Source organism: Notamacropus eugenii, chromosome 5, assembly GCF_028372415.1.
Source record: "Notamacropus eugenii isolate mMacEug1 chromosome 5, mMacEug1.pri_v2, whole genome shotgun sequence".
NCBI lineage: Eukaryota > Metazoa > Chordata > Mammalia > Diprotodontia > Macropodidae > Notamacropus > Notamacropus eugenii.
Genome location: NC_092876.1, coordinates 299,065,265 through 299,091,008, shown reverse-complemented (window position 1 = coordinate 299,091,008; position 25,744 = coordinate 299,065,265). Strand labels below are relative to the sequence as shown.

General features: G+C 38.9%; 1 pseudogene; it reads right to left on the bottom strand.

The window, feature by feature from the left end:
- LOC140507887 (dolichyl-diphosphooligosaccharide--protein glycosyltransferase subunit TUSC3 pseudogene) overlaps nt 1–19,819 on the bottom strand; it is a 60,739-nt pseudogene extending 40,920 nt beyond the window's left edge.
- Nucleotides 19,820–25,744: the final 5,925 nt, after the last annotated feature.

Sequence of the window (25,744 nt, the reverse complement as noted above, 5' to 3'; positions counted from 1 at the left end):
ATCTCTGAATAAAACATTACTAGGTACACATGGAGGATGTGATCTCTTTGCCATCATAATTGGATGCTGAAAGTAGATACCAACAGTTCCTCTTTTCTCTCCTGTGCTTTTAGTGCCTTCCTGAGGCACTTCTTGAGATTCTCTGAATCCCAGGGTAATTGAATAGTGCTTTGCCATTGAAAAGGATGCCAGGAGTCGAAAAGGCCAATAGAAAAGGCCACCCAAAAAGATGCAGTAGAAGATGTTAGCCTCACTGGGGGAAGGGGGAGGGGTGATGGCACTAACAAAGAGGTGAATGAAATTCAGAAACCTTAAACTGGCTAATGGTGAGAACTGTTGACCACTAGTCAAGAAGAATAAATTAATAGGTCTTCAGAGAGGACTGCCTGTTCCTCTATGTGTACACAGACCTAACTAACAAAAAAGCTGGAAATACGTTGACTATCCCCTGAGATATGTTAGATAGGGCTGGATCATCCCCAAAAAAGTGGTCTTTGTTTTTTTTGCAAAATTACATGTTTCAATGGCAGTACTGGTGGGAATGCAATGACAAAAGATAGAGTAAGTAGGTGACAGTAGGTGCCAAGTAGAGCAGCAGTCGCAGAGAGGCAAATTACTCATAGGCAAGCTGATTCTGGACCAACGCAAACGGTCCATGAGTCAAGTTAGGAGTTGTAATAATATGAGCTAGGAGTAAAAGACCAGCAATGGAAGTAATTCCAGGATTAAATCAAAGAATTCCTGACTCAAATTGGAAGTTATAGGAGTCAGCACCATGGAGACACAAAAGGCAGAGAGAAACTATATGGAAGAACAAACCTGGAGCTTTTTCCTTAACTAGTCCTATGAGTCATGTGAATTGGAAAGGTGGAAGGGAGGGCATTGACTCCTTAGTAACCCAGAATTTTGTCTACATTTGGAGAAGGGGGTCATATATCCATAGGGACACTATGAATCTGGAGAAACTGTATAAGTTACTGAAGAAGATTGGATCACCCTTGGGAAAAGTCTTTTTAATAATCTATGGGCTTAGAGATATGGGTTTAAATTCTTTGTTGCATAAAATAAAAATAATATAAATAAATTTGTCCTATGGCTCATTCACATGGGTTTCTTGCAAGAAAACTGACACACAGACAAGAGTTGAAGTTTATCATCCCAGTGGAAACCTTGAATGGTGGCATGAGCCAAAACTAAGTTGAGAAATAAAAAAAAAAAAAAAGATCATAGCCCTTAAGAGGCCAAGTTCTCAGGTTACTACTAGTCACAGGCTTCAGATAAAATTAATAGTTCGAATGCAGTAGAAATGTGCCATTATTTCCTGGTAAGGCTTCAAAAGACATAGAAAATATCATCCAAAGAAACTTACTATCTGGGAAAGTTTCATGGAAGTTATCACAGTCAGCTAAATCAATTAATCACATACATATGCTATTATTTTAAAATGTGTTTTTCTCTCATTACTTTTTTTTTCCTTTTCACAACCCTTGTCAAGAAATAATCCATTGCTTTACTATTCCCAATAGATTAGCTCCTTTGGCAACCAAGAAATAAACTATGCCAGGTCTGAGGTGCACTGAATTGAGAAAATGAAATAATAAAACTTTTAGATACCAAAATAAAAATACTTTTCATCACTTTGTCATGCTGAGGGAATTCTTGGCTAAAAAGCTAACCAAGAGAAACTGAAAGGGTTTCTCACATCTCACCCTACCCCACTCCCACCCCCATTCTGGTATTCAGTCTTCTCTGGAGACACTGAAATCCACTTGATGTAAGTCTAATTCAAGTTGTCCCCATGTGGTGACTTCGTTGCTGGTAATTTTAAGTCAGGCTTTAGCTATTTGTCAACTGGTTGCCCATAGATACCACAACGGCCATTTCTTCATCCCCTTTTCCATGGCAACGCTCTGTTATTGCCTAATCATCTTCTGTACTGAAGGAGTCCATACTTCCAGGTGTATTGCACCATTCCTACATTGTCTAGCTGAGGTCCATTCTGAGACCAAAGTAAATCGCTAACCTTCTTCTGATTACAAAGACTTTTTCTGGTGTGCCTTCTCAAGAATATGAGGCATTACTGATCCACTACTGAATTTTTCACTAACATTTTAGACCATCGCAGTAGTGATATAAACCTTATTTTCCTAGTATCTGAACTAGACATTTCTCTAGAAAACCTCATTAACTCCTAGGCCCCAAAGGTTTTCAGGATTTCTTGGAAATAGTAATTTCCAAGTTGAAGCTTATTAGCCTGAAATAATTTAGGCAGTCTTAACTTTGGACATATTTAAGCCTTGGGTCAGGAAAAACAGGACTATTCAATTCCCATTAAGTCACAGTACAATAAATCTTAAGTAGGGGAAGATAAAAGGAAGAAGCATTTATGTAGTGCCTATTACGTTCCAGGCACTATGCTAAGCTCTTTACAAATGTTATCTCAGTTGATCCTTGGTGTGTTCACCCATCAGAGAAATGATGACACAATTTGCACTTGACTTTGTTCTGAGTAAGGGAGAGCTGTGCAAGGTCATCAACCTCACTTTCTCCTCCGGAGCCATTTGGATCCAGTGACCAGATATTCATCAGCATGACTGGAGATGGCCCAGGATGCAATGGGAGACCTTGGCTTTAGGTCTTAGGCTAGGCCTTTTCACATACTCACTTAGGGGGAGTAATGCCCATTGAATGCACAGGCCTCTGTAAGATGTGGTCAGGGAATGACCCTTTTAATGAAGAAAAGAAAAAAAAATAACTAAATCAAACCAGCCATTAAGTGGAGCTTGGGCAGGGACCTATTGTTGTCAAATCTAGGGGCTTCAGATTGCACTGGGTTTAAGGTTTTGGGAACGGCAAGGAAGGAAGTCTGAATGAGCTCCAGAATTTGAATTTTTATGTCTGTTCTGATCTTTTAAAGTTCACAGGGTCATAATCTAGTCTAGATTGGCTCATGTCAATCCTTATTTACCTAGAATCAGGAAAGATTACAAATAACAGACAGAAATAGAGGCAGCACATTTTACTCACACACATGGCTGCCAGGTTGAGTTTGGGCAGTCAGAGGCAGTGACCGCTACTACTACACCTATTACTTCTCCTCCCTCCCCAAGGACTATGGTTTTTCTTCTTCCTTCCTACTTGAAAACCATCAAGAAAGAGTGATTTGTCCATTCCAGTCTTTATACGGATTCTCAGTTCCAGCTCATCATTCAATTAAAAGGTTTTTGTTTTTGTTTTTATCACCATGCAACAAACCAACAGTAAATAATCATAGGATACCTTTGTATGCTCTGAATCAGAAAGGGACAGGTATCCTCCACCGTGCCCTCCCAGAAGGAAGTTCACCAAGCCTATACCTATATCGCCAGTAATCAGAGCATATCATATACTCTAAGGACTAGGACCCTTATTGGCCAGTCCCCCATTACACAAGAATGTCTACAGTGATTTGTGACTCATAAAACTTTACCTACATTATCTCATTTGATCTTCTCAATGACCCTGGAAAGTAGAGGCTATTATTATCCTCATTTTAAAAAGATGAGGAAACTGAAATTGTAACAAGCTAAATGACTAGCCCAAGATCGTGCAGGCAGTGAGTGTGTAGACTAAGATTCAAAATCAAGTCTACTTTGTCTTGCACTTGTTCTACTATACCACTTAGCTGCCTCTAAAGTATATGATTCTCCCCACCCCCCCAAAAGAATAAAGAACAAGACAAGGCTATTTTATGGATTTACTTGTTGTACAGATTTATTATTACAGACATTTATCTTGGTGACAATTTTTTAGCCCATTGGGCATAGTTTTAAATTGCCCTCCAGAATGGTTGGATCAATTCACAACTCCACCAACAATACATTAGTGTTTCAATCTTCCCACATCTCCAACATTTATGTTTTTCCTATTTTGTCATGTTAGCCAATCTGATAAGTATGACTTGGTACCTCAGAGTCATTTTGATTTGCATTTCTCTAATCAATAATGATTTAGAGTACTTTTTCATGTGACTCTAGATAGCTTTATTTTTATCCTCCAAAAACTGTCTATTCATATGCTTTGACCACTTATCAATTGGGGAATGTATTTATATAATTCTCATAAATTAAACTCAGTTCTCTATGTATTTTAGAAATGAGACCTTCATCAGAGATATTGGCTATAAAAATTGCTTTTAGCTTTCCACTTCCCTTCTTATCTTGGTTGCATTAGCTTTGTTTGTGCCAAAGTTTTTCAATTTAATGTAATCAAAATCATCCATTTTGCACTTTATAATGTTCTCTATCTCTATCATGAATTCTTCCCTTCTCCATGGATCTGACAAGTAAATTCTTCTTTGCTCTCCTAGTTTGCTTATAGTACCATTCTTTATATCTAAATCATGTAGCTATTTTAACTTTATCTTGGTGTAGGGTATAAGACGTTGGTGTATGCCTAGTGTCTGCCATATGATTTTCTAATTTTCCCAGCATTTTTTTTAAATAGTGAGCTTTTATCCCAGAAGCTGGAGTCTTTGGATTTATCAAACAGCAAATTAGTATAGTCATTGACTATTGTGTCTTGCATACCTATGCTATTCCATTGATCCACCACTCTATTTCTTAGTCACTACCAAGTATTTTGATGATTAATGCTTAATAATACAATTTAAGATCTGGTATAGTTAAACCCCCCTCCCCTGCATTTCTTTTCATTAATTCCCTTGATATTCTGGACGTTTTTTTCTTCCAAATGAATTTTGTTAATATTTTTTCTAGTTCTATAAAATAATTTTTGGTAGTTTAATATGGCACTGAATAAGTAAATTAATTCAGGTAGAATTGTCCGTCATTTTTATTATATTAGCTTGGCCTACCCATGAGCAATTGATATTTTTCCAAGTATTTAGATCTGGCTTTATTTATGTACAAAGTGTTTTGTAATTGTATTCATATAGTTCTCAGATTCATTTTGGCAGGTAGACCCCCAAATATAAAATATGTTAATATTTACTTAGCATTTTGCTTATGCCAATCCTTTGGGCTAGGTATTCCAAGTACCATTATCCCTATTTTACAGATAAGGAAACTAAGACCTAAAGAGGTTAAGAATGAAATATGTACGTGTAGTAGTAGAAGATAAGGCTGGAAATATAGACTGGGCTCAAGTTCATTTGGCAAGCCATGAGAGATCACTGAAGAGTTTAAGCCATCTGGAAGAAATTGGGCTCAGATCAGCATCATACACCATGCTCTATAATAAAGTCAAAAATAACTAATTATATCATAACAAATAAGAAGAAAAGCAGATTGTATAACATTCACAGCTATAGATAGGAGATTTATTCTTAACTAAACACGGGATAGCAGATTGACTATATGAAACTGAAACGCTTCTGCATGCACAAAAAAATTAATTAATGCATCTAAGATAAGCAGGGGAAACGATCTTTGCATTTGGTACCCAAGACATAAAAACAACTAACAAAACTATGTAATACCAAAAGGCATCCCCCCCAAATATAAATGGTATATAAACAAACAGTTCTCAAAAGTTCTAGAGCCCCCATATTCATCATTGAAGGGAGAAATGAAATTCCTCATCACTATCAACAACAGCTGCTGACTAGCTGCCATCAACAGGCAGACAGGCACAGGATCCCTGAGGGAGCCGGCAGCCATCAGTCCTATTTCTGGCCCAGCCCTCACCATCATCATCCAGGGAAGCAACAATTTATAGTTAAAACCTTCCGTATGTGTTATTCCTTCCACTAGAATGTGAATTCCTTAAGAACAAGAATTGTCTTCCCTGTTCATATCTCCAGAACTTACCACCATGTTTTGTACACAGTAAACCCTTAAAACATTTTATATTCATTCATTCATTCAAAAGAACTGCAAATTATTAAGCACCATATGAAAGATTGTTCCAAATAATTTGTAAGAAGAGAAATGCAAATCAAAACAACCTTGAGATTTATCTAACACACAGCAAACGGGTAAAGATGACAAAAGATGGGAATAGTCATTGTTAAAAGGATTGTAGGCAATGAGGTACAATAGAACACTGCTGGTGGAGCTGTGAACTGGTACAACCATTTTGTAACACAATTTGGTATTATGCAAATCAAGTGACTAAAATGTCCATAATCTTTGATCCAGAGATTCCACTATTAGGCATATATCCCCTGGAACTCATTAATTTTTTTAAAAGTCCTCATATACATCAAAATATTTATAGCAGCATTTTTTTGTTAGCAATGAATTGTAAACAAAGTGGATGCCCATCAACTAGGTAATGGCTAAACATGAAATATATGTGACAGAATATTATCATGCTGTAACAAATGATGAATATCATAAATGATGTATGAAAAGATTTAAATGAGTTGATACAGAGTGAAGTAAGCAAAGTCAAGAAAATGGTATGTACAATGACTGCAACAATGAAAAATGTCACGAAACAATAGAAAATGAATGTTGAAAAATTACAAAAAATAAGCATGACCACCAAGAAGAGATATGGGAAGACACCTCTCCCTTTTCTTTTTGGAGGTGAGAGATCCTTGGGCATGAAACATTGTATGTTTTCATAACTTTTATGTCTTAATTGGTTTTTCTGGACTGTTTCCCCCTCCTTTTTCACCTTGGGGAAGATCTATTTGTAAAAGTATCTTTCTTTATACCAAGCCAAAGATCTGCCTCTCTAAAACTTTCATCCATTACTCCTAGTTCTTCCTTAAGGGATCAAGCAGATAAATTTAATCCCTGTTCCACATGACAATCCTTCAAATATCTGGAGACAGCAAATGTGTCCTGTAACCCAAGAGCTCCCCTTGTCCAAGTTGCTACATTCTATTTCCTTCAATTGGTCATCATATGGGGGAAAGGAGTAAGGTAACAAGCATTTATTAAGTACCTACTATGTGTCAAACACTAAGTGATTTACAATTATTATTTAATCTTCACAACAATCCTGTGAAATAGATGCTATTATTATATCCATTTTGCAGTTAAAGAAACTGAGGCCAAAGGAAATGAAGGTCATATAGCTAATGAGTGTCTGAGGCTGGATTCAAATTCAGGTCTTCCTGACTCCAGAGCCAGCATTCTATTCATTGTACCAGCTAACTCACTCCTCTAGATGCACTACTCCATCAGTGCCTCTTCCAAAATGTAGCAGCTACTCCAGGTATGATCAGAGAGGGCAATGCTGGGATTATTACCTCATTTGTTCTGGACACTCTGTTTATCCTAATTTAGTCAAACCACAATAGCTTTTGGTAGTCTAATCATTTTATATAAGTCTGCCACTGGAGAATGCTTATCCTCATTGTCAATCTTAGATTGTCTTGAAATTGACCTTAAGGAAAAAGAATCTTTAGCCATCTCAGAAGCTACTGGTTGAAATACAGATCCTCAGTTATTGGATTCCATCATTCTATAACAAATTTCACTTTTTCAGGTTTGAGGCTGTGTAGATAGAATAAATCTAAGATTTCTAAGACTTGTGTTAGTACAAAATAGGTATTTTTAGCATCTAACAAGGTCAACTTACTACTTCAAGAAGACTTCACCTGCTGTAAAATAGTATCTACATTTTGAGAAATCAAAATTATGACTTGACTGGAAATATTATTTTAAAAGTTCTTCCTAAGAATAATCTATAGTTAAGGATTGAATATCAGTTATTGTCAGAAGGGTACAGTGGGAAAGATCCCTGGAGTAAGGATTTGAAGTCAGGAAACCTGGATTCAAATCCCTACTCTGATACTTTAAGTCTGTAACCTTGGAGAAAAGGTTTAATTTCTCTGAACATTTTCCTAATCTATAAAATGGGGAAAATAATTATACCTGTCTTTTGTGAGGATCAAATGAAATCATACACATAGAGCTCTTAGACAATCTTATAAGTGCTAGATATCTATGATTACTGTTATTTTTGTGAGAGGTAGTATGGTAGAATGGCTAGAGACCTAGCCTCAAAGCCAGCGACAAAGGCTCAAGTCTTACTTCTAATCTATGCTGGTTCTATGCATGTAGGCAAGTCCTTTAACTCCTCAGTGCTCTGGGTCATTTTCCAAGACTGTAAGTTTCTGACTTGAATTAGTACAGGATCTTTCCACAGAAGATACTGACACCAATGAAATCATAGATTCAGTTCCTATCTGAATGATTATTATTATCTCCAGCAAGACAATGAGCAAATTCATGAATCAGTTATGTTTATACTTCTATTATAAAATCTAATAATTAGTCATCTTAAATAAGACTGCATGCCTTAATTCTGGGTGTTAGGACATGAAAATGATGATTGAACCTAGTCAGAAATGAAACAATCCCTGAACCAATGATCCTACATCAAGGTAAATCATCTTATGTAAATGATTAAGATGACAATAAGAGTCTAAATCCCATGCATATTAATGCACTTATTAATTGTTCTCCTTCACTGGGATGTCAGCTGATATGTAGAGTCTTTATCCCTAACATATTTATTTTTCCCAATTATTTTTAATTCATGGAAATGGAATGGAATTACCAGTCTTCTGGTAAATATGCCAATGCAAATATATTTAGGCAGAAAGTCTAAAAGAAAAAGAAATGTCCATGTATCTCCCTAGAGCAGAGCCAGAACTAGAAATGAGAAAGTACTCATCCAGTATTCAATATATAATAGGATGGAATGGAAAGCACATTTTAAAAATAGCTTTAATAAACGTGCATTTTTAATGCCAGAAAATTCCACTCTTCGTGACACAAATTTATTTTGTGGTGTTATATTGCCAGTGTAACATTCAGGATTATTGTATGTGTTAGACACATCGTCTAGCACTAACATATGAAGGGCATGATTATCTTTTTTGCTGTTGTTTGAGACTGGGTCACTCAGGCTGGAAGTACAGCCGCCATAGATGGCTTGTCTCTACAGCTGATAGGATAGAAGTTTTGACCTACTCCACCTCCACCTGAGCCAGCTGCTCCCTCCTAAGGCTACGTGATGGACCCTTGCTTTCAGAGGCTCACTCTGTTGGTGCTGGATTTAGTGCAACACCTGATTGATTTTAGACCTACTGAAGCTCAGAATTTTTGAGTTCAAATGATTTGCAATCTTCAGGGTCCTCAGCAGCAAGGACAACAGGTACCACCAGAGTAGCAACCCTTGCCAAGGTGCTACTTCCTAATGATGCACAATAGACTTTGTTTATGTACCACACAGAATCATGTCTATGTATGTCTATCAGGTATCATAGATGTAACCCACAACCCCACACTCCTGAATCTGGGCTTACACAGATCACAATCAATCTTGGAGCTTCTTGAAAAAAAAAAATTCTGTGATGTTTTGCCTCCACCAAGAATTCCTTCCAGGAAATCTCAGAATATACTTCTAAAATAATTTGTGTTTACCATTTAAGTAGATTAAAAGGTCCTTAACATCTGTACAAACATTCAAGATAATAATATATATTTGATACAGGAAAGCATGTATTTCACTCCATAGGAAAAGCAGAAAACACGTACTCAGGTAACCCGTAAAATAATTTATCCGTCTATTTGTTCCACCTTTCCCAGAGGGCCTTCCAGATTCATAGATCCACCCTAAGTATTTAGACTCCTTCCACCCTTACTCCTGATAGGAAAAGAGCCTGGAGTTGTTACAGAGAATAGCTCTCAACATCCTAGGAAGTCTCTCTTTCACTTAGGGACTCATGGAGGCTTCCATCTTTCTGGTACTACCCCAGGGGTTTGAACTCCCCCAGAAACAAAAATGAACTTGAGGTTCTCAGAGAAGCAATCTCTTTACTCTTGGACCTGCACTGACCAAATAACGCATGGTAATAGCAGAGATCAAATCCAGGTATTTTGCTTCCCAATATTGTGGCTCCTTTGCTGATCCTTCAGCTTTGATACTTTGCTTCTGATCCTCTTTTTCTCAAGACACTGAAACTGCCTAGGAACTAACTATCCCTTCTCTGTCTAGAAGACTAGATTCTGTTATTCATATTGTCCGGGAAATCCCCTCATCACTAGGTAGGATAATGAAACTAGTATTCAAGGACTCCCACTACTTAGCCAAGTGATTTCCCTCTGTTGGCATCACATGTTTGAGAGCTTCTCCAGGGGCAAGTTTCAAATATTCTCAGTGTTCCCCATTGACCAACTGCTGCCATCTCTCGAAATAAGGGAGGGAAGTGGGATAGTTGATAAGTTCTTGGGATGTGCAAGAGCTAAGTCAATCCTCAGGAGTTTCCCAAGGACCAAAGTTTTCTCTTAAGTCTCCAGTCATTTATTTGGACTTACTTTTTCACTAGATCTCTTTGAAAAGAAAAAGGCCAAAAAGACCAACTTTATGGCTATTCCCTCCCCTTTTTACCTCACAATAACCCAATCCAGTCAGTTCATCTCCATTGAGTTATAATCGAAGTCTCAAAGGATATAAGCATATCAATTTGACTCTAGGAACTCTCTCATCAACTCCCCAAAAAGCAATTTGAGAGTAGGTTCTGTGACCTAGCCAAAACCCTGTGGTTATAAGCCTCACCGTATATAATATTCAGGTTCCCCTCTTCCCAAGTTTCCTCTAAAAGAGACAACTAAATTGGGATAGTCATTTTCAAATATGTAATAATCTTTGATATCAAAGAAAGATTAACTTATTCCGAGGGGCTCCAAAGGGTAACATTAAGATCAATGACTAGAAGTTCTATGAAAGAGGGTTAATTTCAATATAAAAAGTAACCTCCTGACACAGAATAGCACAAAAATAATGAATAATCCAGCTAGCATGATAGCTAATTCCTTATTGCTGGAGGTGTTTGAATTGTAGATGGATGACTAATTGACTGAAATGGTAGAGAAAATTTCAAAAATGTCAGAGGGTTGGACTAGATGACCTCAAAGGGTCTTTCCAACTTGGATTTAATTATTCTAATGGACCTCATCTCAGTTCCACCCAGAGTGCTGTTGAGACACTGAAACAGTGAGTCAATTACCAAAACAGTCAGTTGCTGTGAGTAATATCAAAAATCAAACGGTGATAATTTCTTCATGCTGGTTTTCTACATCATCTCTAGGAGCAAGACAGTGACAGTCTGTGTTCTCAAGACTCTAAGAAGGTAAAATTCTTCTGTCTCAGAAAATAACACCTGGCCAAATGAGCCCCATTGGGATGCCTGTCCAGATCATTTCTGTGACTGTAAAGTCATAAATGACCACTTTCAAAGTAAACTGGAGAGCAAGGACAAATGGATTACAGGTGAGTTGACCGGTAGGTAGCCTTCTGAAGAATCGGAAGATGAGGCTAAGATCTACTCTAGGCTATAGAGATGTAGTGTTCGAAGCTACCAGAAGAGGGAAGCAAAGACCTGTCTGAAGCCAAGTAGCTAAGGACACTACTGCCAGGAGCTAGAGAAGATTGGTTTGGTTGCCTAAAGAGAAAAACAGAAGTCTGGTCATCTGATTTTTGGTTTGATTTTTTTTTTTTTTTTTTTTGGTGCCGGGAGGGAAAATTTGGGGAAAGAATGTAATTCTGACTATTAGAGGGAGCAAAGTAAACCAGGAGCCAGCTTCCAGACATATATGAAGAAACGTTAATGGGATATCATACTGGGAGCCAATATAAAACAGACAAATCAAGAGCTCAGTAGGAATTGATCAATAAGCATTTATTAAGCACCTACTATGTTACAGGCTCTGTGCTAAGCTCCAAAGATACAGAGACAAAAATTAAATAGTCCCTAATTATTCAAAGGCCATATCCTCCTTAAGTTCAATCAATCCATTTGGGATTCAACCAATCAAGCATTCAAGAGATGAATCTATCTTTCCTGTCAGGCTTCCTTAATGGTCCAGCTACAACTGTCATTCTCCCAGAGAAATCAGCCATGCCCAATCTTTCCTAGAACCAGTCTTCCATTTAGGATGAATGACTACAAGAAAATCAAATTAACTTCCATGTTGGCATATGTATACTTGTTTTTCACTCTATCTAACATTCCCTAGGACAATTAAAGGTTTAAGGATTGATTCAGTTCAGTAAAATAAAATTGAGAAATTAGGACAGACTATTTATATGTTACCTGGAAATTGAGAAGTGGAAAACATTTCTTTTTTTTGGATGCTACTCAGGTATACTCCCTCCTAGTCAATAAAACATATGCTTTGGAAAAGAACAGATTGTTGTCACACTTTTTTTTTAGATATAACAATCCAAATTAATAGTTCAAAAAGCAAATCCAGGGCCTTTGTAGAGGGCTGTGCTTTCTCTAAATATGATTGGACATATTCAGTCCCTTGGCCAATAAGCATTTATTAATCATTTACTATGTGCCAAACATTGTGCTAAACTCCAGAAAAAGGGAAAACATGATCTCTTTCCTCAAGGATCTTACATTCTAAAGGGGACAATAACATGTAAAAAAGCTAGGTAGATGAAGTGATATACAGAATAGATGAAGTTAATATCAGAAGAAGTACACTAACAATAGGGCAGAATAAGAAAGACAGAAGGTGGGATTTGAGCTGAGCTTTGAAGGGAACCAGGGAATCTAAAAGGTGGGGCACCATAGGCATAGAACAGTCAATGCAAAGATACAAAGATTAGAGCTGGTGTATTGGGCACTGGGAATAAAATGGTATTCTCTCTATTCACAATGATAAAGAATGACTCATTTTGGAATAAATATACCATATGTTTACATAACATTCTGTTTCTCTCACAGAAGTTTCATAAGTAGCATTTCCCATTTGACCTTCCCAACAATACTCTGACAACGGTTAGACAGGTGGAGGGATTGAGTTATCTAAGGTCACACAATAAAGTAGTGACTAATCCCAAAAGTCTAGTTAAGCATGATATAAGGGGGAAACTTCCTAGAAACTAGACCTATCTAAACATGAAACAAGCTGCCTTAGGAGATAGTGGGGTCCTACCTCAATAGACATCTTCAAGCAGCCTGCTTAACAACTCAATGAGTATGTACTAGAGGGAAATTCTTCTTCAGGTTTCAGGTTAGATTAGATAGCTACTGAGGTCCCTTCCAACTCTGATTCTGTGACTATACAGGAAACTGTATACGATTACGTGTCATACCAAGCCACACCATACCATGCTACACTGTACTGTATTATATTATGTTGTTGTACAATCATGTCTTCATGACCCCATTTGAGGTTTTCTTAGCAAAGATTCTGGAGGGGTTTGCCATTTCCTTCTTTAGCTCATTTTACAAATGAGGAAACTGAGGCAAACAGGATGAAGTGGTTTGCCTGGGGCCACACAACTAGTAAGTGTCAAAGGCCAGGAAGTCTTCCTGACCCCAGACCTGGCACCGTGCCACCTACCTGCCCAATACTATGATATCCCCCAAGCTTAAACTATACCTTAATATGTACACTTTGTTCTAGACTAAACTTATCTTGAATATTCAATAAATATTGTTGAGCAATAGAGATAGTTAGGTTGCAAAAGAGGTAAGAGTCAGGAAACCTAAGTTCAAATCCTGCCTCACATACCAGCCTAAGGCAAGTCAATTCACATTGTTTGCTTCATTTTCCTCATCTGTAAAATGAGGATAACCACAGCACCTGGCTCCCAGAGTTGTGACGATAAAATGAGATAATACGTGTAAAGTGATCTGCAAACCTTAAGGTGCTATATAAATACTGGTTATTAGATGCTAACTTGGGGCTATTTTGACAAAGCAACCTAATATAAGAGTCAGAAGACAGCTTTAGCAGCAAAAGAGTGAAACTGGAGTGGCTGTTCAAAACAAAGCATGCAATAATCTTTGGGCATATGTGTAGGAAAAGGGATGAACAACCTTGAAATCCCTCATGCCTGGAATATATTCCTTCCTCACCTCTCCCATTTAGAATCCTTTATTTCCTTAAAGGCTCAATTCAAGGACCACCTTCTACATGAAACTCTTCATGATTCCTACCCTACCTCTCCCCCAGTACGTTCCCTCCCAAAATAACCTTGTATTTATTTTGTCTATATCTTGTAAATACTTTTATATATGTATATGTTGTCTCTCCCCAATAAAATGTTAGATCTTTGAGGACAAGAGTTGTTTATTTTTGTCTTTGTATACTCAATACCTATAACATATGTAGTAGATAGTTAATAAAATGTTTTTGGTTGATTGGCAGATTGAAGGCAAAGGAATAGGATGTTAATTGAATATATTAGTGAATTAATAACAGTCACGTAAGACATATAGACACCGAGCAGCACTTAAATCTGCTTCACATTCATGTACCCTGGCTGCAAGATCACAGTCCATGTGAGAGTCTCTAGTAATTAGAAGTCTGTAAGAGTTTGCTGTTACATGTTTATATGTAGATGCTTCTGCTGTATCTTCAAGGAAGGAGTCAAGAGCTCTTGTGATATGTTCATGTTTTACTCTGAGCTGAGTCTGACCCAAGGTCTCTCTGCCAGTACAAGTTAGAGGTGATAACTAAAACCCAAGAGATTGAGACCAAACTCTATTCACTCTGTCACACCACCTTTGGCATATATCAGGTGCTTAGATGGCACTGACTGGAGTCAGGAGAACTTGAGTTCAAATCCAACCTTAGGCATTTACTAGCTGTGTGATCCTGGACAAGTCACTTAACCCTATATACTTCAGTTCCTCATCTATCAAATAAGCTAGGGAAGGAAATGGCAAACCACTCCAAAGATCTTTCCAGAATAAAAAAAGAAGCCCAAATGGGGTCACAGAGAGTTAGAAATGACTCTACAACAAAGTACCTAAATAAGTGCTTATTCATTGATCTATGAGTAAGTATATTTTTTATTCTGCTTCTTCTACTGGATTATTGAGAAATTTCAAAGATTTCAACAAAACGTGGTAGGTAGCCAAGGAGATCTTAGGTTTGGAATGATCAAAGTAAACATGGTTTAAATCAATTATACCGTCTAACCTAGCCATCTCACTACTTGATATATTTTCCAGGGAGATCAATGACAAGAAGAAAGATCCCATATATAACTAAATATTCATAGCATCACTCCATGATGTCAAAAAAAAAGAAGAAAGAAAGAAAGAAACTGGAAGTATAGTGTGTGATCTGAGAGGTTTTAGAAGACTGGAAGGTCAATATGAATTAGTAGTATGATATGATAACCTCACACCTATCAGTTGAGATAATATGACAAAAAAGAAAAATGATAAATGTTGTTGAAGATATGGGAAAATTAGGACACTCGTGCACTGTTGGTGGATCCAGCCATTCTAGAGATCAATTTGGAACTACGCCCAAAGGACAATCAAACTGTGCATATCCTTTGATCCAGCAATACCACTACTAGGCCTGTACCCCAAAGAGATCATAAGAAAGGGAAAAGCACCACATGTATAGAAATATTGATAGCAGTTCTTTTTGTGGTGGCAAAGAATTGACAATTGAGGAGATGCCCATCATTTGGGGAATGGCTGAACAAGTTGTGGTACATGAATATAATTGAATACTATTGTGCTATAAGAAATGACAACAGGTAAATTTCAGAAAAACCTGGAAAGACTTACATGAACTGATGCAAAGGGTAGCAAACAGAACCAGGAGAATACTATACACAGTATCAGCAACACTGTGTGATGATCAACTATGTATGACAACTCTTCTCAGCAATCATGTTTAAAAAAAAAAAACAAGATTTTAGATACGACATAGATGTAAGAGATGTACTGATTGCAGAATATGCTAAGGGAGAAGGGAAGCAAATGATACTGATTCACCATTACTCCAAATAAGGTTGATGGAGACCCATTTGAACAGAGCTAGAAGAGAGCAGTCCCATAGTATGCTGAAAGAAGAAGAGGGTAGGTAAAGAAGAGGGTAAGTAAAAGAAGATTTTCAAAGGAAAGATGTTCTCTGGCTCTGAATTATATTTTCAAACTATAAACAGACAGGAGAGGCAGGAACTCTAGAGAGATCATTCTATGGGGACTCACAGCTAAAAGAACTGTGAGAAAGTTACAGGCATGCCAGTGACCAAGAAGTAGATGAAGACCATAAGAGGCAGACAGAAAAGTAATGCCTGCAAGAAGTGACCACCATCTGCTGGAATCTGAAGGGAACTAAAGGAAGTGGGGAGAGGAGAGAAAAGAACATTCCAAAGCATCAAGATTTTCACCCAGGACAGTAAATATCAGTTGCAGGGACTATACAGGTGACCATTCCAAACCTTGTTTTTCTGATCTGTTGTTCTAAGCATGAAATGTTTTAAAAGTTTAGGTTTGGGTTTTTTGTTTGTTTTTTAGTGTGTGTGTGTGTGTGTGTGTGTTTGTGTGTGTATGTATACATCAGTAAACACCCCAACGTGTATGTTTTTTGCTTTTTGGTATATTTAGTTTTTGTGGATTTTTTTTTAGCTTATATACAGAGCACATTATGAGAAATGCCAGACTGAATGGGTCAAAAGCTGGAATTAAGGTTGCCAGGAGAAATATTAACAGTCTCAGATATTTAGACAATACTACTCTGATGGCAGAAAATGAAGAATTAAAAAGCCACTTGATAAGGGTTTAAGAAAAGACTAGAAAAATTAATTCGAAGCATAATGTTAAAAAAAAAACAGTTAAGATTATGGCAACTAGTCCCATAGCTTCCCGGCAAATAGAGAAAGAAGAAATGGAAACAGTGTCAGATTTTATATTCTTGGACTCAAAGATCACTGCAGATGGCAACTGCAGCTATGAAATTAAAAGATACTTGCTCCTTGGAAAGAAAGTTACCACAAATCTGGATAGAATACTAAAAAAGCAGAGATATCACCTTTCCAACTAAGGTCTGTATAGTCAAAGTTATGGTTTTTCCAATAGCAATATATAGCTGTGAGCTGAGTGCTGCAGAATTGACACTTCTGAACTGTGCTGGAAAAGACTTTTGAGAATCCCTTGGACAGCAAGGAGGTCAAATTAGTCAATACTTAGAGAAATTAATTCAGAATATTCACTGGAAGGACAAATACTGAAGCTGTAGCTTATTTTGCCACATAATGAGAAGACAGGGTTCATTAGAATAAACTCTAATGTTGGAAAAGATTGAATTCAAAAGGAGGACAATAGAGGATGAAATGGATAGGTGGTGTCATGGAAGCAACGAACATGACCTTGGACAGACTTGGGCAGATAGTAGAGGACAGAAGCACCTGGTGTGGTCCATGGGGGTCATGAAGAGTTGAACTTGACTGAAGGATTGAATAAAAACAACAAAGTGGAGATGATATTGTGTGTGGCATTTATTTCATATACTCATTGTGAGGATCAAGCTAGTGTATATAAAGCACGTTGCAAACTTTAAGGCCCTATATAAATGGCAGATATTATTACCTATTTCACAAGGTGGTTGTAAGCATGAAATTAAATAATTTGCATCAAACCCCTGCAGGTTTATCATCGGCAATGAACTCCAAGTTTCTCCTATCGTTCTTTTCCCTCTACCCTAGACACACCCCAATGGGAAATCAAGAATAATACTGCAACATTTGTGAATGAATATGAAAAGGAAAGTATTCTACCTATCACACTACCCACATAAGCCTATAAAGGGGTCCTTGCATATGTTTAAGACAGCCCAATCTCAGTTCTCCAGGGGAAATAATTATGCTTATTGTGTACCATCAGGTCTTTTAAGAGAGTCAACATGTCTATTGGTAGGATTCTTTCTGTGTTTAAAAAAACTTCAACTATTGGGTTTGATGAAGTGATTTTTTTAAAATCCTTCACCTCCCCTGCACTGTAGTTGTACCAGACTGATTGACAATGCTAACCTTTTGTGTTATGAATGAATGGTATGTAATTGCCCATTATGCAAATACATACCACCTCATTCCTGAATTAAACATCAATCGTGGAAACAGATTGAAGAGGGCTCTGAGTCATGACTCAAAGCAAAAATGAAATGAATGGAAAGATGCAAGCTCCACATGGGCTGTCAAGTTGACATGCCTGCATTCAGTTGTGAATGAGCCCCTGGTTTTCCCTATGTGTCAGTAATAGCTTCTTTCTGCAGAGTATGGAGCCTTATTAAGTTACTCTGATGTGACAAGAAAATAATACAATCAGCTGGGCCCCTAGACTGAACCTATATCTGAGTTCCAATAACTGAGAGGGAAAACAAAAGAAAATTAACAATACGGCAGAAGTCTGTTTTTCTGGTGTAGTTGAGTTATTTACTCAGTTGCAGTGGCAAATTGATGAAATACAATTATTGGAGAGCTCCCCTACATTGAATGTAAGGTGTCAGAATGTGACAAGAAAACCTTATGAATTTATAACTCTAGATGCCCAGAAAGAAAATACATGACATTGTTTTTATGTTCAAAAACAACACTATTGATGATGATCAGTATGTGTGTATGTTTGTGTTTTGTGATGTTGTGAGTGTGGATTGTAACGAGCAATTCCCCTTTTGGTTTTGAGCAGTGGTACAGACCTGACACATTAAAATTTCTTGACATTTGACTTGCTACTAGTTTTGGCTGCCATTCTTCATCTTCTCCTTTCTCCTTAGCCCTTTCCCCCTTTCCTGTCCTTGCCATTTCAGTCTCAGAAGATGCTCTTACCTCCTACTTCATAGAATAGATAAATATAATCTATATTATTGCCTTCAGGTAGTCCTGGGAAGAAGACTCATCATAGGGTTCAATGGACTTGGTGGATGCATTCCCATTTCGGGCAACAGGACAGGTGGAGAGGAATGGAAGTTGATCACCGTAAGTTCCTGAATAACTAGGATGGGCAGAACTATCATGAGAATAAGCTAAGCCCAGCACATTGGAATATGCATCATGGAAGTAAAGGTCCAAAATGATAAGTCAAGTCGAGAAGCATTTAATAGGTGCCTACCATGTGCTAAGCACTGGATAACAAAACATTTACATAGAACTTTTGAGATTTGTTAAGTTCTTTTCTCACAACAACCCTGAAAGGTAGATAGCAAAGTACCATTATCTTCATTTTACAGATGAAGAAACTGAGACAGAAAAACTGTGTGGTCAGCATCACACAGTTAATAAATGTCAGGGCAAAGGATCATGCCTGGTTCTCCTGGCTCCACATTCAATATTCTCCCTACTACCTCACACTGCCAAAAAGCAGTTAAACAGTGTCTAAAAGAGAAGCAGGATTACAGCCAAGTCCATGGGAATCAATGAGAGAGGGAAAGCCCAGGGTCAGGCACTAAAGTGAGTTCACTGCTGACGAAAGCAAGGTACCAAGTTGGGCAAACACTTTATTAATTTGTGAGCCATCAAGGGCCTTGCTGGCACATAAATGTTTGGGGCATTGTTGTGCAGAGCCAGCCCTGACTTCTAGCTTCTTCTGAATTCTCTTTCTTTGAAGCATTTGTCTGAATACCACTTTCACTATTCTCCATGGTAACAACCATCTCTCACTGGTGGCTACAGTCATGCAGCTGAGTTCTATTAACTTCCTCCCTATCTATTACTGTCCTTACACCTGTCCTCCCATCATTCTCTAGTGTCTCAGAGGAAAAGAATATCTTTCCTGGACACTTGCATCAAGCTTTCCACCCAGAGCTATAACTAGGGGCTTTTTGGAAGGTGCCTGGTGGTAGGAAGAGATTAACACCTCAGGACACCAATATGAGGCAGACAGGTTGGCAAGGGTGAGCTTCCCCTGACAAATCATCTCATAGCTTCCTATTTTCATTCAATCTTTTTGTGTAACTAGATGAGCATGACAGACCCATGCAGGGGCCTCTAGAGGACCAATATTGAAGAAGGTACTTTCCATCCTCCTGTTCACCTGAGGTCCCTTCCATTCCATCACTATCATTCTTGTCCACGGGCAGGCTTGAGCCATCGGCCCCTATCTCTCCCTATTCAAGCTTATAGTAGGTGGGGACATGGCAACTGGAAAAAGGTCAAAACCCTCCACTGAGGCAGAAAGGTAAGGGAAGAGTAAGGGGGGAGTAAGAAGGAAAATATGCCCTAGTATCCATATAAACCTACAAAGTGCTTAACCAAAAAGATGTATAACCCAAGGTCTTGACCTCAATACGTGTGTATGTGAGTGTTAGAAAGGGAAAGCAGAAAGTAGTGTGTCATTGTCAGACCCCATGATGAACAACAGATGGGAGGAGGAAAGGCATGAACCTTCAAATATACACTTTTCTTCCATTTATTCCTGTGTCAATACAAGGCTCCGATGCCTCTTCCCATTCTTAAGGGATGCTGACCAGAAAAAAGGAAAGGAGCCATTAAACTTTCAGGCATGAGAATAGGAAAGCTTACAGCAATGAGGTGCCCAATGCCAATCAGATGGCCCCTTGCCCCACCTCTCTGGGTGAGGAGTGAGAATACCTACCACCTTTGCAGGAATGGGGACCCATACGCATTCCCTACGGTCCAATGCCAAGATGTTGCTACACAAGAGGCCCTCTAATTCTAGGTCTCCAGCCCTGTCCAAGCCTCCCTATCCCCTTAATTGGACCCAGACATGGGCCCCAGGATAAGTGGGGTGATGGATGGCCTAAGTCCAGCTGCAGCCTATCACCAGGTAACCCATGCTTATTCTCTTCTACATACCCAAGTACCAAGCATCTCCCCAGTAATAAGGTATGAAGATGGTTAGGGAGATTCACTCATGATTCCCACCTCCATGATCCTATTGGCCTCAGTTTGGGCCCAACCCTCTACTACTGTACTCTATAAATACTCTATAAATTCCAGTGGTTCCCTATAACCTCTAAGATCAAGTATGAACTTATTTGACACTCAAAATCCTTTACAACCTGGCCCCAACACACATTTACAATCTTATAATCCATTATACCCCTTGACAAACTATGATGCCAGGGTGTTGAGAATGCAATAAGCCCTTAGAAAGAAAAAGTTACATGGCCCTTTAAATTTGTTGGCATCTAGGACAAAGTCTTATTTGTTCCACTTTGGGTACATCTCTGCCTTCAACTCTGTTCTGAATGTTATCACTTCCTGACTCCTCCATAGAATTATGCGCAGAACTTTACCCATATAATGGAACAATCCTACTTGGTTGGTGTGGCTTCAGGAAATCAAGGTCTCACAAATACTTTGTGTCAGAGGAGAGACTTGAACCCTGACTCAATTGCAAGCTCCATCCATTACTACATGAAAGTGAGCTGCAGTGACTTAAACTCAGACTGAACCTTGGAGTGAGAAGTGACTAGTATACAAAACAGAAGAGGAGGTGAAGGAAACAGAAAAGGTGACCTGTGAATTCCAAAGACCTATAATAATGCAAAATGATTCACATGCATCATCTCTTTGATCCTCACTACAACTTGGGAGGTAAGTACTCCAAGTACAAAGCTTCCCGACTTCACAATGTGATTTAGGGTCAGCCCTCCTCACTCCCCCAACTATCTCCCATCCCTTTTCTAACACTTTCCATTTATTCTCCAGAGCCTGTTCCATTGCCTTCAAAGATGCTTGATTATTTTGTATTTATTTGTTTAAGTTGTTTCCTCTGATAGAACATAAGCTCCTATATGGCAGGGATAGTGTTGGTTTTGTATCACTGTTGCCTAGCAAAGAGGTTGACAGGTAGGTAATCAATAAATCTTGGTGAATGAATGAATGAATTTGAAAAACAAACAACGAAACCTTTGTTCAACCCTATAGGCCAGCCATTAGCTGTCATCCTGCTTCTTTTTTATTTCAATCTGTCAGCCTCCTAGAACTCAATAATGCCTCTGCTTCCACCCTCATCATTCCCTCCTTCACCTCTTTCAACCTGACCTTGCTGTATTTTTGTGCTAGCCCTGCCAGAGGTAGGACTGGCCAGAGGCTGACACAGAGCAATCTCTGTGGTTCAACTAATGATATCAGCACATCTGAGAAGGACCATTTGCTTCAGATAGGGAAAGACTAGAAGAAAATAGGTCAGTGATATTGACAATAGGTCAGAGATACTAAAAAAATAATATCCCAACATATCATATGGATTTCTAATGATGGATTTCTGGGAGGAAAGAGGTTTATAGAATGATGCTGGGGATGGAAGCTCAATTCCATGTGGACAGTCTCAGGCGGGTAAAGGTGGGAACTTCTAAATCTTAGAGTTCTCATGAGGCCCCCCATAAACACCAGGGAATCGAGGAGTGAGACCGAGCAATCTCGTGTATTTCCACCTCTTCCCGTGAGAAACATGATGGGAAGAGCATCCCCCTCAAGACTGTCCCGGATCTGGGCACACCTATTGTTATCTAACAGGCACGGTATTCAGGTGCAAACTATGCGGCCGGAGAGCTTAATTGGGATCAGGAAAGCCTGAAAGCACTCTTAGCGCGGGAGGGGCGCGGACAGGACAGAAGGCTCCGTTTTTCCTCTCTTCGCTCTCCCCTCCCCCTCTCTCCCCACTTACACTTCTGCTTCCAATCTCTTATTATAAGATCTTTGCCTCCTTGGGAGATTCCTCGCTCCCTCCTAAGGAAGAATTCCCCCTGCACTTGTAACCAGGACCCTGAATAAAAGCCTAACCCTTGTTTGACTCCGTAAAGTCTCTTCTCTCATACGTTTATCTGGTTTGGCCAACCGAAGACCTGTGATAGAGGTAAGGTAAGACTCGGGTAGCCCTCAGGCCTCTAGGCCTGGCAGAACGAGTGGGCATGGATGAGCTCTGTATCATTGGAGGGAGTAGTCATAGCAATGAGGTCACAGATCCAATGGAGTATTAGAGTATTTAGAAAATAAGAGTCAGAGACTGGATGACCATTTTTAAGTCATCGCTATACTCTAGTCCATATTTCCAAATGCTCTGGAAGCTCTCCACTGGGGCAACTCATCCTGTAACTTCAAACTTAACAAGCCCAAACTAAACACATCATCTTCCCCACCATTCTCCTTTCTAAATTTCTCATTCCTGTTAGTCACAACATGAATATTCCTTTCACCCAGGATAGAAACATTAGAACAAAAGTTTCTGAATAAGATGGTGACCTGAAAAGCCACAGAGAAGCCTAGTTCTCCCAGCTAAACATAAATAAATACCTGAAAAGGATACAATAAAGACAAAGAAGCAGATGTAGCCTTTCATAACTACAAAAAAAACAGCCTGAATTTGGCAAAGAATGGCAGAGGGACTGTGCTAGAGTTGTGCCATTTAGGGTTCTAACATGGCTATAGAGAGGGGGCTCCCTAATCCATACAATAGAACCTTAGGTGACTAGCCTGAAAACAAAATCCTAATCCAAGCTCTGAGGCTGAAATTATGAGTAAACCAAAGAAAATGATAAACACAATGCAGAAATACTATGAGTTAGGAAATGCCCAAAAGCTAGATTGGAAGAAGAGAGTAATCCCACAAAAATTATAAGCAGAGACTCAGAGGGGGCAAAATGTACTAGCCATAATGGCTAGAAGAAATAAAACAAGAAATGAAGATGAAATTAGAAATGAATGAAAGTTTGAGGGGAAAAAAAGGAGAATATACAACTTAGAACAAAGAACAGAAAATCTAACCTGAGCAATGGCACTCTGAAAATTAAATGGAGCAAAAAGAACTCAATAGCTCCATGAGGCAACAAGAAATATTTGAAAAAAACTCAGAAGATTTTATAACAAAAAAAATGTAAAGTATATATTATCAAAAGCTTCTAAACTAGAAAATGGGTTACAGAGAGATAGTTTAGGAATGAACTGAATCCCTGATAGCCATGGTCTTTGTCTCACACTGAATGGCAGCCCTGCCCATCCAGCTTATCTGAAAATCAACCCCCCAGTACTGATTTGGTGGAACTGGAGGCCAGGTGACTGTGGAGAGGTAACCTCTAAGATTCTGGACATAAAAATCCCTCTCTGCATCCAGACCAGTACACACTTCATTGTGCCACCTTAGAGGAACTGAGATCTCACAGATACCCAGAGTATACCCTACTCTTGACAAAGGACCCAAAAGTCAAGCAACTTGTTGGGAAAATGCCCCAAAAAGGGGGAAAAAAATAAGACCATAGAAGGTTACTTTCTTAGTGAACAGATATCTCCTCCCATCCTTTCAGAGGAGGAAGAACAATGCTTACCATCAGGGAAAGACATAGAAGTCAAGGATTCTGTCTCCCAAACATCCAAAATAAATATTCCATGGGCTCAGGCCATGGAAGAGTTCAAAAAAGATTTTGAAAATCAAGTTAGAGAGGTGGAGGAAAAACTGGGAAGAGAAAGGAGAGAGATGCAAGAAAAGCATGAAAAGCAGGTCAACACCCTGCTAAAGGAGACCCAAAAAAATGCTGAAGAAAATAACCCCTTGAAAAATAGGCTAACTCAACTGGCAAAAGAGGTTCAAAAAGCCAATGAGGAGAAGAATGCTTTCAAAAGCAGAATTAGCCAAATGGAAAAGGAGGTCCAAAAGCTCACTGAAGAAAATAGTTCTTTCAAAATTAGAATGGAATGGAGGCTAATGAACTTATGAGAAACCAAGAAATCACAAAACAAAACCAAAAGAATGAAAAAATGGAAGATAATGTGAAATATCTCATTGGAAAAACAACTGACCTGGAAAATAGATCCAGGAGAGACAATTTAAAAATTATGGGACTGTTGGGATTGGAAGTTCAAATCCGTGTGGACGGTCTCGGGCGGGTAAAAGTGGGACTTCTAAATCTTAGAGTCTTACGAGGCCCTCCATGAACAGCGGGGATTCGAGAAGGTCAGACTGAGCTAGCTCGGCTAGCTCGGGTATTTCCGCCTCTCCCCGGGAGATACGTGATGGGTGGAGTCTCCCTGCCCTCGAGGTCGTCCCGGATCTGGGCACACTATTGTTATCTAACAGCTCGGTATTCAGATGCAAACTGTGTGGCTGAAGGTTAAGTAGGATTGAAGAAACCTGAAAGCTCTCTTAGCACGTGAGGAGCCAAGAGGACAGTAGGCTCCGCTTCTCTTCTTTCCTCTCTCCCCTCCCCCTCTCTCCCCGCTTGTACTTCTACTTCCAATCCCTTAAGATCCTAGCCTCCTTAGGAAATCTCCCCCTCTTCCTCCTAAGGAAGATCCCCTGCACTTGTAACCTAGACCCTGAAATAAAGCTCAACCCTTGTTCGACTCTGGAACGTCCTTTCTCTCATATGAGCATCCGGTTTTGGCCAACCGAAGACCTCGGAGGTGAGGTAAGAAGACTCGGGTAGCCCACACAGGCCTCTAGGCCTGGCATGGGACTACCTGAAAGCCATGATCAAAAAAAGAGCCTAGACATCATCTTTCATGAAATTATCAAGGAAAACTGCCCTAAGATTCTAGAACCAGGGGGCAAAATAAATATTGAAAGAATCCACCTATCACCACCTGAAAGAGACCCAAAAAGAGAAACTCCTAGGAACATTGTGGCCAAATTCCAGAGTTCCCTGGTCAAGGAGAAAATATTGCAAGCAGCTAGAAAAAACAATTCAAATATTGTGGAAATACAATCAGGATAACACAAGATCTAGCAACTTCTACATTAAGGGATTGAAGGGCATGGAATATGATATTCCAGAAGTCAAAGGAACTAGGACTAAAACCAAGAATCACCTACCCAGCAAAACTGAGTATAATACTTCAGGGGAAAAATTGGTCTTTCAATGAAATAGAGGACTTCCAAGCATTCTTGATGAAAAGACCAGAGCTGAAAAGAAAATTTGACTTTCAAACACAAGAATGAGGAGAAGCATGAAAAGGTAAACAGCAAAGAGAAGTCATGAGGGAGTTACAAAAGTTGAACTGTTTACATTCCTACATGGAAAGACAATAGTTGTAACTCTTGAAACTTTTCAGTATC